Below are 12,447 nucleotides of genomic sequence, written 5' to 3' on the forward strand. Positions count from 1 at the left end.
TACTCCGGAGATACCAAAAGACTTGCCACCCCCATTGTTTCCGATAAAAGTACATCCCAAAGGGCATCCCAGATCCGCAGAAGATGTTTTTCTTTCCTCTTATTTAGACGACGCAGCTCCCGAGTATGCTAATGCTGCGCCACATAGACCGTCTGCCGAGGGGGTTCAACGCCAAGACCCTCCTCCGTCTGTACCTCTGCAACAGCAAACCCCGACACAAGTTCCGGCAAGCACATCTGTTTCTACATCTGCATCCACACCTATGGTTGCTATATCCCGTTCAACGAATCCTTTCACATCCAGCACCCCAGGTGGTGCTACCGGAGGTACATCAAGCATTTTTTCTACGCCACCCAGAACAAGTAAACTTTCCTTTCAAGAATTAGCCCACCAACGTACACCCAAACTAGTAACTCCCAACACGCTCAAGGAACTTCTAATAGATTGTAGATATGACCCAGTGCCCGGAAAAGGGGACGAAATGATGCTGGCATCATTACGTATCCGACGAGCTGCAATATACTTAGGGAAGCTACCAGGAATGACTGCACATTTAGAAAATATATACCACTTTGTTCAGTCAGGGCGAGACCCTGAGAGTATTACCAGAGCCATGGAGTACCAAAAGGTGGAAATACAGGGGGAACTGTTACGTTTCCTCATAAACTGTGTGATCAGAAATCAAGATCAACCAGGGGTAAATCCGGAAGAAATGCAAATTCTTACCACATGGGGTAAGAATATATCAGAGGGGAGACACGATAAACGATCATGTATAGTAGCTATGAGCCGAAAGATCCGCAAAGAAATAGAACGAATACACGAAGAAAGATTAGCAGTAGACGAACCTGAACAAACTGAGGACGAGGAAGAATTAGAACTGCCCACAGGACAGTTAGAAACCATGGCCTATGTAGGTAGAGGAAGATCTTGCAATAATACTAGATGCTTTACTGATCCGATATGTCCAATACGTCCAGATAATAACAGAAAATTCCAAACTCCTATAATAAATATAAGGTCCCCCGAACATTCATTCCATGCCGCTGACAAATTACTCCGAGAACGCAGGGGTTATCATATACTCGATTCTATGGACGAACAAGAATTAGCCAGGTCAGCCGTACACTGGGTTGATAGTCCTGGAAAATATGGTGATGATACACTAGCACATACGTTTTTGAACCTCGCCCCAGATGAACAGCGTTTAGCTGGTATCTATATGATTCAACAACTCCTTATATTATATAAAAGCCAACACTCCGATCCTGGCCCCTTACCTGATATATTGACTGAATTACTCACGAATAAATGGAGAGGTTCCGGTACTAAGTTAATTAGAGAAATACTAGAATCTAGAAGGCAGTACAGTCTTTTTGTATGTCCTGAACATGTCTCACTGCCCACCCGATAAAGGGTGATGACAATGAGTTTAAACGTGTGTTTGTATACACACCCATATCCAAAATAGAACTATTAGAAATGAAGAAAGTGGTACCCAGTCATGACAAAGACCCAGCGGGTTTCCATCGTGAAATTAAAGATATGTTACTCATGGGAGAGTATACCTACCCCGACATTATGACAATATTGAAGGTATTAATGCCTGCCGGCATTTATGAAAAACTGAAGGAAAAGGATTGGGAGGTGGGAGACCAGAAGATAGATTGGACAGCATTAGAAAACGAAGAAAAAGCTCGAGGTCCAGGTTCAGGGCTCGGGGACAAGACCAAAGCACTACCAGGTTTACTAGTACAGGTACTGCCACGTTTATTAACTACGAAAAAGGAAGACTGGGGTGCAATCTCAGCCTGTAAACAAAAATCAGATGAAGACACTAGTGATTTCTATTCCCGATTTGAGAAATGTTTTGGTATAAATAGTGGAATAAAAGCAAGTAGCGAGTCGTATCCACATCTGTTTGTGACAAAATTGGTTGAAAATGCCTTGCCCCAAGTTAAGAATAGAGTATTGAAGTTCGAGAGTACCTGGCAAGGTAACACTCCGTCACAAATGTTACAAATGCTACAGTACCATCACAATAGAATTAGAGAAGAACAAGAACATGAACATAGACGCATGAAAGACACGAAAATGAAAATGCTAGTTTCCCAGACAGTTCCAGCTGATGGTCATAAGAAGGGTATAACACAGTCCAGTGTTTCAACAGGTCCTGTAAAAGGGACATGTAACTATTGTAAACAGCCAGGTCATTATGTACACGATTGTCCCGTTTTAAAGCATAATATCGCCATAGGTAACACAAAAGAAAGACCACGACCACTTAGACAGGATCAGAACCAACAAGGAGCACCGCAGCATGCACAGTCCATGCCAGCTCCGCAACAGTCTATGCCAGCTCCACCACCGCAGCCTATTGCTGCCACACAAACAACGACCCGACAGATGTATCAGACCGCACAGTATGACTATCCTGATTATCAACGATACTCATGAAACAGCCTAGAGAGGGAAGTTGGCTTACCCCTTATTGAGGTCCCTGTAGATCAAGAAGGACCTTATGTACACAGTGAACTGTTAGGTCAAGATAGAAAATTCTTACTTGATACAGGGGCAAGCCGAACAACAATAAAACGTAGTGAAGTTCCAGGGGCACCCCTCTCAGGCTCACAGAATATTTCCCTTGGCTTTTCAGGAAAACCTATCATTAACGAAGTAACACAGCCTCTTCCGCTTACGATCGGTCCCTTGACACGAACTACAGATTTATTACTTACTAAATCATGTCCAGAAAACTTGTTAGGCATAAAAACTTTGAAAGCTCTAGGAGCTATTATATGTTGTTCTCCGGAAGGAGTAAGATTGTTTTTACGTGATTTCAAAGGGCACTACGTGTCCCGAGACATGGATCACCGACTACAGACTTTACCGACACATTTATGGGCACAAGGCTCTACAGATGTTGGTTGCATGAACATTACACCATATCGAGTCACACTAAAGGCAGGAGTGGTACTTCCACGAATGCGACAATACAAGTTACCCCCAGATGCTGTAGTGGCTTTACTACAAATCATTGACGAGCTTATTACCCAAGGAGTGGTTGTGGAAACTGACTCCAATGTATGTAATTCACCGATAATTCCGATTCTTAAACGAACCGATCCAACAGCCCCGCCAGTATATCGATTGGTTATTGATCTGCGCGAATTAAATAAATGCATAGTACCACAATACCCCGTAGTCCCAGACATTTCTTCATTACTGACAGCCATTGATTCCGAAGCAACATTCTTTACTGTAATTGATCTCAAGAATGCCTTCTTCAGCGTCCCAATAGATCCGGAAAGCCAATACTTGTTCGGATTTAGTTTAAATGGACGTAGCTTTAAATTCACACGCGCACCTCAGGGATTTACCGAAAGCCCCAGCATCTATAGCCAAGCACTGAAACGAGAACTCGACAGTATCCACATGCCAGTCAACACTGCCCTGCTTCAATATGTCGATGATCTGCTGATCACCGCTAGAAGCGAACCTGAATGTGAAAAAGCCTCACTGACGGTTTTACAATTTTTGGCCGAAAAGGGGCACAAGGTGTCCCCTTCTAAGCTGCAATTCTGTGTCCAGCGAGTTGTTTACCTTGGTCACTCGCTGTCCAAGGAGGGAAGGCAGCTTACACCAGATCGCATCCAGCTAATTGCTAATATGCCAATACCCAAGACACAAAAGGAGGTGCGGGCTTTCATAGGCCTCACTTCATATTGTAGGCAGTGGATCCCTCAGTATGCATTTCTAGCAAAACCACTCATTCAATTGACAACACAGGAGGCAGCCACATCGACTGTTCTCCCTTGGACTCAGGAACATACACAAGCTTTTGAAAGCCTAAAGAAAGCCTTATGCCAAGCACCTGTTTTAGCAACACCATGTTACAATAAACAGTTTACACTCTTCGTTACAGAACGCGAAGGTACTGCCTTGTCAGTACTCACACAGGAACAAGCAGGATCACACAAACCATGTGCTTATTTTTCTAGTACATTAGATCCCGTAGCTCAGGCTTTGCCTGCGTGCCTAAAATCAGTGGCAGCAACAGCTTTAGCAATCAGACAAAGCGATGCCATAGTATTAGGACATCCATTGACAGTACAAGTACCACATGCAGTAGAGGTTCTCTTGAACCGCACACAAACACAACACTTGACTATAGCACGACTCACTGGTTACGAATTAACATTGTTTCAGCCACATATAGAGATCAGACGTTGTAGTACATTGAATCCTGCCACACTGTTACCTGTAAATGGAACAGACCCACTAGCACATGATTGTATTGAAGTTATCACTATCACGACGAAACCCAGACAAGATTTGACAGACGTCCCATTGTCAGACCCAGACCTGACGTTGTATGTAGATGGTTCATGTATGAGAACAGGTACAGGAGAGCTAGTGGCCGCTTACGCAGTCACAACAGACACTGAAATCATTGAAACAAATTGCATAAATACCTTGTCAGCTCAAGCCGCAGAGCTCATCGCTCTGACACAAGCCTGTATTCAAGCCACAAATAAAAAAGTCAACATATACACTGATTCACGCTATGCATTCGGAGTTGTACATGACTTCGGCGTGCTGTGGCGAGAGAGAGGTTATTTAACTTCTCACGGTGCCCACATTCAGCACGGACCCCTCATTCATGCCTTATTAGATGCAATACATCTACCCACTGCAATATCAATTATGAAATGTAAAGCTCATACGAAAGTTACTGATATCATTTCTCAAGGCAATGATCTAGCTGACAGAACAGCTAAACAGACTGCTCAAACTCAAACATCCGACATGACAAAGACAATAGTCCCGACACCAACATATTGCATGACGGTTAAGGATCCCGCTCTTGACGTAATTGACATACAGACACATGCTACACCAGACGAAATAAAGAAATGGACTGAATTAGGAGGGATCCAAACGGATCAAGGATGGATGACGAAGGAAAAATCTGTGTGGTTCCTTCCTGATTCAATGGTCCAAGTCGTTATCAACACTGTACATAGTCCAGCGCATCTAGGAGAAAAAGCTATGCTAGACAGCATCCAACACATTTGGTTCAACAAACATTTACGAGCAGCAGCTAAACAAAAAGTTCGTACCTGTATGATCTGTTGTCAGTTTAACCCAGGAAAAAGCATTCCCGTAGAACAGGGTGGATTTCAGCCTCCTGATCACCCTTTTGAAGTCCTCCAGATGGATTATATCCAGATGGAACGATGTCGAGGATTCAAATATGTTCTCGTAGTTGTCTGTGCTCTTTCCCGTTGGACAGAGGCATACCCGGTTTCAGATTACACTGCCCCGACTACTGCCAAACAGTTAGTTCGAGAATTCTTCCCACGGTACGGTTTGCCACGTGTTGTCTACTCAGATAACGGCCAGCCGTTCTCATCCGAACTAATGAAACACGTTTCACTTTTGTTAGGCTATCAGTGGAAATTTCACTGTGTCCGACACCCCGAGGCAGCAGGTCTCGTGGAAAGACATAATCAGACCCTGAAAATTAGATTGTCCAAAATTTGTAGAGAGAAAGGTGTCGACTGGGTAGTAGCCTTACCCGTTGCACTCTTTTACATGAGAATGGTAGCACACTCTCGAACAGGGCTATCCCCGTATGAGGTGATCTTTGGTAGACCACCAAATATGTGGGGGACGCCTATACCACGCAAAATAACTGATATTGACTGTAATATGCTGACAGATTACCTGGCTTCCTTGATGTCTGCACTACAATCTTGTCGTTCACAGGTAGCTGCAGCCTTTCCCGACAACACCGAGGTGAAACCCCATGACGTAATTCCAGGAGATTTAGTTTTAGTGAGGAACTTTGATCGGAAGTCTCAGCTGGATCCTAGGTGGAAATCACCTCAGCTCGTACTGCTAACGACGAGGACAGCCGTGAAGATCGAAGGTCGAAAAGGCTGGATACATTCAAGTCATATCAAGAAATTTCATGGACTACCGTCAGACGTAAACGACACACCTTGCGTGTCTTCACCGATTGACTCTAAACTTCCTTTGGTTGAACTGAATAAACATGAACAATATAAACTAAAACTTCGGTCCAACAAGTCAGGCAATTTGATTGTTTAAGTCCTCTCCAAGGTGAATCGGTCGAATTTGTCTCTGACATGTATCCCTTGGACCTGTATAGAGAAAGAAACAGAAGGATAAAGTTGAAACGACATGCGTACTGTAAATCACTGCGTAGTCATTGCACAGTGACGTTATTAATTTTGTTTTCCTTAAGTCTTTTAATAATTACTGCAAGTATATTGTTGCACACATATTATCCTATTTCTAGACATGTTTACAATGTTACTGCTGAACATTCTTTTAGTGAATTACCTCCGCATGAATTGTCTTATAGATTTGCGCTGCGCAATAACACTTTTATTAGTATGTTACATCATTCCCATCAGGTTAGCAATGCTACAAATTGTTGGATATGTGGTCGACTCCCTCCCTATCAGAACTATAAAGGAATTTTACCTCTCTTTCCATACCCGTTCACACACAACGGCTCCTGTGGAGCATGGTTTAGTTTGATTAATTCCCTAGATTCGAAGTCCGCAGTTTATCAAGACAACTGGGTATGGGGAAACCTGAACTTAGTTTTGCTTAAAGTCTGCTACCCTAACAAGGAGGGACTTCCCAAAAGAACAGGAACTGATCTAGAAAATGAAGTGTATGGATTAGGTAATTTCACGCTTAATCTTATGATCCTGAATGTCGAATCCGAAGCTACTCCAATTTTGCCCGCCATGTCAGTATTTCCAGTTAAAGGTGAATGTTAGAAATGAGGGGGCTCTGGTTGACGCAGGTGTGAACCCACAACAAGCAGGGACCCTTTACTTCTTGTCAGGGCGAAGGATGACTCCCCAGAATAACCCCTGCTCACCCTCTAGGTGCGTGGCGCGAGCAGTCTAGGCTAAGTCTCAGGCGTACACGGTTAAGCAAATGCAATTACACATACAGTAAACCCCTTGCATGCACCACAAATGGACACCAATCCGGTAGTATATAAAAATAAGCTTTTATGTAGTTTCAGCAGAGTTAAATACAAGGCCCAGTAACGTCGATCTGATGGGGCCACAATTCTTAGGAATACGGTCAAGTTCTCTTTGTGCGGAAAGTTCTTTAGGCGGGCACAAGGTAACTGTAGGCCTCAGCGCACTTCGTGCGGAGGCAGCGCCCGGGGAGCACACAGCAGATGACAGGGAAATAAGAACGTTGCGGACCCTGGATCCGATGCGAGCTCGCGGTCGAGTTCGTAAGTACAGTACCTTGTTTCTTGACGCAAAGGCGGGTGCGGGATTTCAGCGGCTCTTCGACAGAAGAGCGAGGCGGCGTCCGGGGCTCCCACACTTCACGATGGGGGGTCTGATCTTCAGGCTCACGACAGGAGCGGGGTGTTGCAGGTGGCGGGTGAACAAAGCGGGGCAGCCGGGCACGCCGATGCGTCCGGGCCGTCCGAGGCTTGGAGATGCTCACAAAACGCCGATTCCGGCGGGAGGGTGAAGGTGCACAGCGAGCCTCCACGAGCGAGGTGACGGGGCAGCCCAGCACAGCGTAGGGGGAGCGGCTCCGATCGAGCGAGGCTCTTCCCAAGGCGGGGGCGGCTAAGCAGTCCTGGTCACGGCTCAGGGAGGGACTGGGCACGAGGGTCACAGCTCCGGCGAGGGAAAGGACACCACAGTCCAGCAGCAGGCGAGTGAAGATCAGGTAGAGCCCAATGGTCCTGGGGCTCAGTTCAGGGGGCAAGCTCAGTTCCAAGCCCTTGGAGATCGTTTTGGAAAAGCACAAGTCTTGAAAGTAAAAGTAAAGTAAAAGTCTTCAGCAACAGTTTCTCTTCTCTCCTTTGGCAGCAAGGTCACCACTGCAGGCCAATCCCCCAGGATAGGGACAGTCTTCCTCCTACAGCTTTCCCGGTGCCTCCTCCTCAGGCAGAGATTCTTCTTGGTCAAAAGCGGATCTAGTTTCTTAGGAGCAGGGCTCCTCCATTTATACCACAAATCTTTTGTTCTCCCAGGCCAGGGGGGCCCTTGCCTAGTTCAGTCCGGTTTCTGAGCACTTTGTTTACGTGATGCAGGCTTCTTCTTTCAGAGTGCAGGGCAGAGTCATCAGACGCTCCACAGGGGGTGGAGCCGGCATCGAGGTAGCGGAGCACTGTCCTATTCAGAGCCTAGGAGCACTCCTCCCACCCATCTACCTGTCGATCGTCCTATTCATACCAGGCTACCTAGCCCTGCCCATCTGGGTTCCCCCAGCCCTGTCACTCACACCAGCCAGACATCAGATACACATCACGCAGAGGCGGCTGAGATGGTTAGGCAAGCAAAGGCCAACTTTCTAAAAAGTGACATTTGCAAACCCGGAATATTAAAATAAACCTTGCGAAAAGATGTACCTTATCATTCCGAGTTCAGGCATACTAAACTCGATCTCCTACCATGTTCCCTGGGTCGGTTAGGATCATAGGGTGTAATAATCCAGGCCGCCCATACTGGCCTATGAGAACAGGGTAGCCTTACAGTAGTGAACAACAAAATGGCGGTCATTCACTACCAGGACATGCCACGCATCTAGGCTTGTCCTACCTCAGGCTCACAATGCACCCTGCCCGTGGGCCTACCAGAGGGGTGACTAACATGCAGCTAAGGGAAGGTTTCGGGGACCGGCAAGTGTGGGCACTTGTCGGTCGGCGCGTCAGTACCAGACTGCACGCAGGCTCTGCGACGGCAGACCTTAGACGTATTTTACCGGCCGCTTCCGTGGGTGGCACAACCCGTGCTGCAAGCCCACCAGCGGCGTTTGCCTTTACATGCCCTGGCGCTCCTGGCGCACTTTACTGGGGTCTGATAGTAAATCAAACAATCCAATCATGGAATCCAACCAACACATACAATTTATAAAGGGAGCACTCGCACCGTGACACTGGTTGGCAGTGGCACAGCGCGCTGAGCGGCCAACACCATAAAATCACATGAGGCACAGCGACAAAAAGAGGAAGGGAGACTCACGCCAAGGTGCCAGGTCTAACACGTGTCCCCTCCAGCTGAAAGGTGGGGAGAACTACCCTACCCCAGGGAGTTCCTCACCACTAAGGCGGAAAAATCTGGACAGACCGTCAGCATTGGCGTGATCTGTACCAGGGCGATGTTCCACCGTGAAATCCATCCCCTGTAGGGAAATGGACCACCTCAACAGCTTTGGATTCTCACCCCTCATATGCATCAACCATCTGAGGGGCCTGTGGTCCGTCTGAACCCGGAAGTGAGACCCAAACAAGTAGGGTCTTAGCTTCTTCAGCGCCCAGACCACAGCAAATGCCTCACGCTCAATAGCACTCCATCTCTGTTCCCGTGGAAGTAACCTCCTGCTAATAAAGGCTACGGGTTGATCTAGGCCCTCCTCATTAATCTGTGAAAGAACAGCCCCCACACCATGCTCTGAAGCGTCTGTCTGAACGATAAACTCTTTGGAGAAGTTGGGAGCCAAGAGCACGGGCGCCGTGCACATAGCAGTTTTCAAGGCCTCAAAAGCTCTCTGACAGGTGTCAGTCCAGATCACCTTCCTGGGCTGCTTCTTCGAAGTCAGCGCTGTCAAGGGGGAAACCAGGTTGCCATACCCCTTGACAAACCTCCTGTAGTACCCGGTGAGACCTAGGAAGGCTCTCACCTCCGTCTGGGTTTTGGGCGCCTCCCAATTCAGGATGGTTTCTATCTTGGGCTGAAGGGGTGCCACCTGGCCACTCCCAACTTGGTGTCCCAAGTACACCACGGAACCCTGCCCGATCTGGCACTTACTCGCCTTGATCGTGAGGCCTGCCTTCCGCAGCGCCATCAACACTTCCCAGAGGTGTCGCAAGTGTTCCTCCCACGTGGAGCTGAACACGGCGATGTCATCCAGGTAGGCTGCACTGAACGAATCCAGCCCAGCCAACACCTGGTTGACCAATCTCTGGAAGGTGGCAGGGGCATTCTTCATCCCAAATGGCATAACCCGGAACTGGTAGTGCCCATCTGGGGTGGAAAATGCTGACCTCTCTTTGGCCCCCTCGGTCAAGGCGATCTGCCAATACCCAGACGTTAGATCAAACGTGCTGAGGTAGTTGGCAGCCCCTAGCCGATCGATGAGCTCATCAGCTCTGGGGATGGGGTGTGCGTCGGTCCTAGTGACTGAATTGAGTCCTCTGTAGTCCACACAGAACCGGAGTTCGGGTGTGGCTCCCTGCGCTGCAGCCTTTGGGACCAAGACCACGGGGCTGGCCCAAGGACTGCTAGAAGACTCAATTACCCCGAGTGCAAACATCTTGGAGACCTCCTCCTTGATGCATGCCCTCACCCTGTCAGTCACCCTGTAGGCCTTGTGCCGCACAGGTGGACTATCCCCAGTGTCCACATCATGGACGCACCAATCAGTGACCCCAGGGACCAGGGAAAACAGGTCAGAAAACTGTCCCAGCAACTGGCGACAATCATTCTGTTGCTCAGGGGTCAGGGTGGAAGAGAGGATGAAACCATCCACTGACCCATCTTGCTCCTTGGCTGACAGGAGGTCCGGAAGAGGTTCGGTCTCCTCTTCCATCCCCGCATCTGTTGCCAAGAGCATGCCCACTTGGGACCTCTCCAAGTGGGGCTTGAGGCGGTTGACATGTAGGACCCGTAAGGGGTTCCTGGGAGTCTTCAGGTCCACCACGTAGGTAACAGGACTCTTTCGCTCCACCACCTCAAAGGGACCGGTCCACTTATCCTGGAGCGCACACGGCTCCACGGGGGCCAAGACCCATACTTTCTGCCCAGGCTGAAGCTCTACCAGAGTGGCATTCTGGTCGTACCACCGCTTCATCTCCTCCTGGCTGGCTTCCAGATTTGCCTCAGCAAGTTGCCTGAAACGCCTAGTCTGATTCCTGAAGGCCAGCATGTAGCTATATACATTCTGGGGAGGTTTCCTGGGAGATTGCTCCCAGCCTTCCTTGACCAGACTTAGAGGTCCTCTGACGGGGTGACCATACAGAAGCTCAAAGGGACTGAACCCCAGAGACTTCTGTGGCACCTCACGGTAAGCGAAGAGAAGGCATGGTAAGAGGACGTCCCACTTGCGCCTCATGGGTCCTTCTAGGCCCATTATCATGCCTTTGAGGGTTCGGTTGAATCTCTCAACCAACCCGTTTCCTTGGGGGTGGTAAGGTGTGGTGAACTTGTAGGTTACACCACACTCTTGCCAAAGAGATTTCATGTACTTGGACATGAAATTGGTACCTCGGTCAGACACCACCTCTAGAGGGAATCCCACTCGGGAGAAAATTCCCATCAGTGCACGTCCCACCACGGGGGCCGTCACTGTCCTCAGAGGAATGGCTTCCGGGTACCGGGTGGCATGGTCCACCAGGACCAGGATGAACCTATTGCCCATCGCTGTCTTGGGGTCCAGTGGCCCTACAATGTCGATCCCCACTCGCTGGAATGGAGTACCGACCACAGGGAATGGCTGGAGTGGAGCCTTCTGCTTCCTTCCACTCTTTCCACTTGCCTGGCAAGTCTGGCATGTCCTGCAGTGAGTATCCGAACTCCTGCGCATTTGGGGCCAATAAAAGTGGGTGACAAGCCTTTCAAAGGTCTTGTCCTGCCCCAAATGCCCTGCCAATGGCACATCGTGAGCCAGCCCCAGTAGGAAGGCTCTGAAGTCCTGGGGTACCACCAGCGCACGGGCTGACCCAGGCTCAGCAACCTTAGGCTCTGTATATAGGAGGTCGTTCTCCCAGTAAATGAAGTGCGATCCCGACTGATCACCTGCGGCCTGGGCTGCAGCCTGCTGCCGCATACCCACGAGAGAAGGGCACTCCTTCTGCGCCTTACAAAAGTCCTCCCTGGTGGGACCCCCTTCCTGCTGCCAATGGGTCAGCTCCGGCAGGTCTCCCAGTTCAGCTATTTGTTCCCCTGTAGGCTCCAGGGCATCCCCCTCAAGGTCTGCTTCCTCCTGGACCGTGGGAACTTCAGGGGCCGGCTTCCCGCGCCCCTTGCCCCTTCTCTCTGAGGCCGGCTCCTGGGCCTCCCTCTCAGGCTCCAGGACCTCTCGAGTACCTTTACTGGCTGCCATGGACCGTGTGGTCACACACGCCCAATCCGGCATACCCAACATCTCCAGGTGAGCACTCCGCTCCACCTGAGCCCAAGGTGAGCTCTCCAAATCGTTCCCTAACAAACAGTCTACAGGCATGGCGGGCCTCACAGCTACCTGAAGAGTACCAGAGACCCCCCCCCACTCGAAGGGAACCTGAGCCACCTTGCAGTGCCTCTCTGTGTTGTCAGCGGCAACAACGGGATAGAATGCATTGGGGACCACCTGCTCCTGAGACACCAGGTGACACCTGACAGCTGTCACACTGGCTCCTGTATCTCTAAGAGCTTCCACCCTATG

General features: G+C 49.1%; 1 protein-coding gene across 1 annotated transcript in view; it reads right to left on the reverse strand.

Annotated features, from left to right (window-relative positions):
• The window catches only part of LOC146830005 (E3 ubiquitin-protein ligase TRIM39-like), a 352,043-nt gene that overhangs the window by 277,391 nt on the left and 62,205 nt on the right, over positions 1 to 12,447 (reverse strand). The window lies entirely within an intron of this gene.

This window comes from Triturus cristatus, chromosome 5_1 (assembly GCF_964204655.1).
Source record: "Triturus cristatus chromosome 5_1, aTriCri1.1, whole genome shotgun sequence".
Lineage (NCBI taxonomy): Eukaryota > Metazoa > Chordata > Amphibia > Caudata > Salamandridae > Triturus > Triturus cristatus.